Genomic DNA, 4,922 nt, shown 5'->3' on the forward strand with positions numbered 1-4,922 from the left:
TAGCCAAAAAGGAGAAGAGGATACAGAAAGGTATGTAACTGGCCACAATTTTATGACAAATTAGCTGATTCAACAATAGAAACAGGAAACGAGAATTAACCCTCTACCCCATCTCCTCAGTTAGAGATAAGATAGAAAGGGAAGGTGTGTGACACTGTGTGGCCTTGGTAACTCAGCCTGTATGAGGCTGCATTAACCAAAAAAGACCAGAATATACACAGAGGAAGAAGTTAGAAGTATCACAAAATAATGCTTTACCACAGAATGGCCTGGAATCAAAATATAGGAGAGTAATAGGTAAATTTGATCTAGAAAAGTAAGTGCAACTGATAGACTGGCCAAGTCTAGAGACTGCTAGAGAAATAAAATGTTTTAGAACTTGTTTGGGGTTTTTTTTTTTTTTTGGTGAGGAAGATTGGCCCTGAGCTAATATCTGTGCCAATTCTCCTCTATTTTTTGTGCGGGACACTGCCACAGCATGGCTTGATAAGTGGGGTGTAGGTCTGTGCCCGAGGTTCCAAACCTGCAGACCCTGGGCCACCAAAACAGAGCACGTGAACTTAACCACTATGCCACCAGGCCAACCTCTGTTTTAGAAGTTGATTTTTTTTTTTTTTTAACCTTCAGAGAAAGATTCTATCCCTCCACCTCCACCCCAAGGTGTCAAAAACAAAAGTGAAATTTTGGAGATGTTATCTTTGTATCATTACTGTTCAAATTATAATCATGGTCACAGTATACTGCATAACATGCAAGTATATCAACCAAATAGTGGTCAAAGGAAGGATATAGATGATGAAGATCAAGCCGTTTCCCTACCACAAGCCTGTAATGCAGCCCTAAATGGGAAGATGGTGCGTATGTTGCTAAGTGTGTTATTCACAAAGTTTGGAATAGATCCTTGCCCTTACGGTGGGATGGAGAGTTGCTATATCACAATTCCATTGTCTGTAGAAGAAGCTGCATTCCCTTTGCCATATATAATGACCATCAATCAAGATTTTGATATGTTTGAATGGCTCCCCCAAGCTATTTAGATGCCTCAAAATGTCTACTGTATCCACATAGATAAAAAGGCCACAAATGAGTTTAAAATTGCTGTGGGGCAATTACTGAACTGCTTCCCAAATACTTCTATATCCTCAAAGTATGAGTATATTACTCATAGGGGAATATCCAGACTCCAGGCTGTCCTGTCTGCATGGCAGATCTCCTAACTTCAGATGTTCAGTGGAGATACTTCATTAACATGTGTGGCCATGATTTCCCCCTAAAAACAAATGAAGAGACCGTGCAGTATTTGAAAACATTGAAAGGGAAAAACATTACTCCTCAGTGTCCTCTGAAATCTGCTGAAAGGATCAAGTGTTCCCATAGAGAGTGTAGAACCAGAACACAATCTTTTGTCCTAAAGAGACATAAAAATAAGAGGCCACTGTCAAATCAACTCAAAACCCACTTTGGTTCAGCTTACATTGCCCTTACAAGGGAATGTGTCCGTTTTGCTCTTTTTAATAAAACAGCCTTTGAGTTACTCCAGTGGTCCCAAGATACCTAGGAAAGACACCTACAGTCCCGATGAACTTTTCTGGATTTCACTTAAGATTCCAGGTGAGTATGATTTCCTTTCTCATTCCCTATAAGTTTTTATTTTTAAATCAAGGCAATATATCATTATAGTTTAAAATCAAATATTACTAAAAGGCTTATTTTAATGAAGAATTGAAGGTCATGCCTCTCTCCACATGCAGTCTCAATTACCAAAGGCAACTATTATCATATTTTTGGCTGTTTCTCATGTTGTTTACCTCTATGTAATTAATACGTCTATGCTACGGTTTCCTGACATATCAAATTTTAACATTCAATATCAATATCCTGTTATAATTGTCAAGAATTAGGTTTTCATCCTTTACCCACAAACTTTCCTTAGCTCATCTTTTTGATACCGTGATTTTAAATCAATAGTCAACATTTATATTATTATAACTATGAAGCTATAATTTACAGCTGACAAGAACTCTACTATAATTACATTTGCTTTCTCCTAAACATTTTGTTTTTCCTGAGGTTAATGATTGCTTCAGATTCTTTTTGCCTTGGTTACTATTTTCATATATACTTATCGGTAATATTTCCAAAATGCTTAAACTAATCTGTCAAATAAATATGATTATTTTTTTCAAATTTCACTCTTTACCAGCTCCTTTTTCCCTCCTAGTCTAGCCACTTCTCCCCTTGGGCCTATTGTCAAGCTCTTATCCTAGAAATTTTCTTCCCCACTCCTATGTTAGATCCTATATTCCACAGAATCTATGTTCTTATCTTTTGATACATCCTGAAATATTTAAGAATTAAAAAATATGACATCACACTTTGCTTCGAAACAATTTGAGAGTAAGTGGGGAAGTGAATCATGATTGACTCTCTTTTTGTTGACCTTGGTTGATAGGTATAGGAGGGTTACTTATTTTATGTATATTTTATCTGTTTAAAATTTTCTAAAGTAAAAAGATTTTTAAACTTTAATCCCAGATGTTTTACTTCTTTTTGCAGTTATTGTAAATGGGATCGTATCATTAGTTAAACTGTTTATTTGTTTTACTTATGAAGTCTGTTAATTTTTGTGTATAGTTTTTTTTTAACCTAGCCATATTACTAAGTTTTCTCACTCATTTTAACAGTTTTTTAGTTGATTCTTTTGGATTTTCCATTTATTCAATCATAGTAGGCAAATAAATGATAAATTTACCAAATTTCCAATTATAACGTTAATTTCTTTATCTTTTCTAAGTTGTTAACAACTACCTCCAGAATAATATAATAGCACTGATAATAGGAATTCTTATTTTGTTCCTAACTTTAATAAGAAATGTTCTAGGTGTGTGTTTGGTGAGTTTGTACTTGTTTGTTAGTGAGGGAGGTAGCTTGCTTTCCATATTTTTTCCATGATAATGTCCACTTAGATTTTTCTTCCCTTCTGGAGTTGGTTTTGATAAATTACACTTTCCTGGAAAATTATCGATCCCATCCAGATTTTCAAATTCATTTGCTGAGAATTGAACAAAGGCATTTCTTAAAAGTCTTTGAAATTCGTTATGTATCCATGGTTATTTCCTCATCAATTCTTGTTTTGTGTATCTGTGCTTTTCTTCTTTGTTTTTTCTCTTGGATTTACTTGTTAGTTTTGCCATTTTTCTCTTTTCCAATTCATTAATTTCAAGTTACCATTATTAATTCTCGCATTTTGCTTTTATGAACTTTGTTTTGGTGTTCTTTTTCTAACTTCTTGAATTGGTTGCCTTTTGTCATTTACTTTTTAAAACTATAATTTCTTCTGGTTACTACTTTGGGTATATTTCATAGTTTCTGATAAGTAGGGCTTCATCATCATTACTTTCTGGATATTATGCAATTGTAATTTTGCTTTCCTCTTTGAAGAGTTGTGCAAGAAAAAGGTCTTTTAGAGTTTTAGGTGCCTTTTTAAATTTCTGTTGTGCGTATATTTTTAAAATCAATATTTAATTTTACTATTTACTCCATTTGCTCACAGAATGTTATCTGCATTATCTACTTTGAGAAGTTGAAATTTTCTTTGTGGCCTCATATATAAAAAGTTTTGGGGGCTGGCTTGGTGGTGCAAGTGGTTAAGTGCGCTCACCCTGCTGCGGTGGCCCAGGGTTCGCTGGTTCGGATCCTGGGCACGCACCGACGCACCGCTTGTCAAGCCATGCTGTTGCGGCGTCCCATATAAAGTGGAGGAAGATGGGCATGGATGTTAGCCCAGGGCCAGTCTTCCTCAGCAAAAAAAAAAAGAAAACAGAGGAGGATTGGCAGATGTTAGCTCAGGGCAGACCTTCCTCACCAAAAAAGAAGTTTTGGTAGTTGTTTTATGGATACTTAAAAATATGTGTATTATTGGTTTTCAAGGTATCACTTTCTATATATATATTTATATAAATTAAATATACCTTATTTAGTATATTACTTAGGTATTATACGTTCTTTTGAGATCTGTCTACTGGATCTGTCAATACTTAATAAAGGTGAATTAAAGCCTCCTACAACTTTATTTCTCCTTTAAAGTTTTAGCATTATGAATAGTCATACTGTTATTGGTGCAGAGATGTTAATAAGTATTCTATCTTCATTAAATTGCATCTCATATCATTTGAGGCTTTTCATCCTGAATTCAACTCTATTTGATATTAAGATCACGACCTATCTTGATTTTAGTTTGCATTTCTCTGATATATTTTTTCTGAGACTTTGATTTGTGTATTATTAGTCAGGGTTCAGTTAGAAGACAGAAACCACATCTGCAAAGTGAATAAGAAAAATTTAATATAAAGAAGTATTTACTAGTAACAAGAGATGAACTACTAAGTGGTAACTAGAACTCTAAAGAATAAAGGAGTAAAAAAAAAAGGTAGTTACTCGCTATTGAAAAAAAACAGAAGAAAGGAATAGCAGACCTAGAAAACAGCCACCACCTCTAAGCCTCAGACAGAGTAGCCAAGGAAGAAATAAACTTGGAAAAAGGAGATTCAGAACTCATTGAAGAGGGCGTGGCTGAGGCCCGCTGGAGGGCCAAGAAGTTTGCTACAGTGTCACAGGCTGGGGCTGACAAGCAGGGGCGGACACCAACCGGGATACCAGCAAGACTCTCAGGGACGTCACCTGATAGGATACCTGAAAACTCACTGGGAAGCCATCTGCTGGGCTCCCACTGCAAACTGATGGGAAGCTCCCCATGCCACTGACACTTCCTGTGAGGCCGTCCACTAGAATGCTGGCTCTAACATTCTCTAGGAAGCCACCTGCTGGGATGCCTGTGATATTCACTAAAAGGTAAGCACTGCTGGTGTCCTTTAGTCTCGCTGCTGAAACCCACTGGGATGCTACCCACTGGGGTGCCACAG

The 4,922-nt window shown here is 36.2% G+C and overlaps 1 pseudogene; it reads left to right on the top strand.

Annotated features, from left to right (window-relative positions):
* Positions 1-917: 917 nt before the first annotated feature.
* LOC147915367 (beta-1,3-galactosyl-O-glycosyl-glycoprotein beta-1,6-N-acetylglucosaminyltransferase 6-like) lies at positions 918-1,643 on the top strand (annotated as a pseudogene).
* The last annotated feature ends 3,279 nt before the right edge of the window (positions 1,644-4,922 follow it).

This window comes from Ceratotherium simum, chromosome 13 (genome assembly GCF_057802395.1).
Source record: "Ceratotherium simum simum isolate JZ-2026a chromosome 13, ASM5780239v1, whole genome shotgun sequence".
Taxonomy (NCBI): domain Eukaryota; kingdom Metazoa; phylum Chordata; class Mammalia; order Perissodactyla; family Rhinocerotidae; genus Ceratotherium; species Ceratotherium simum.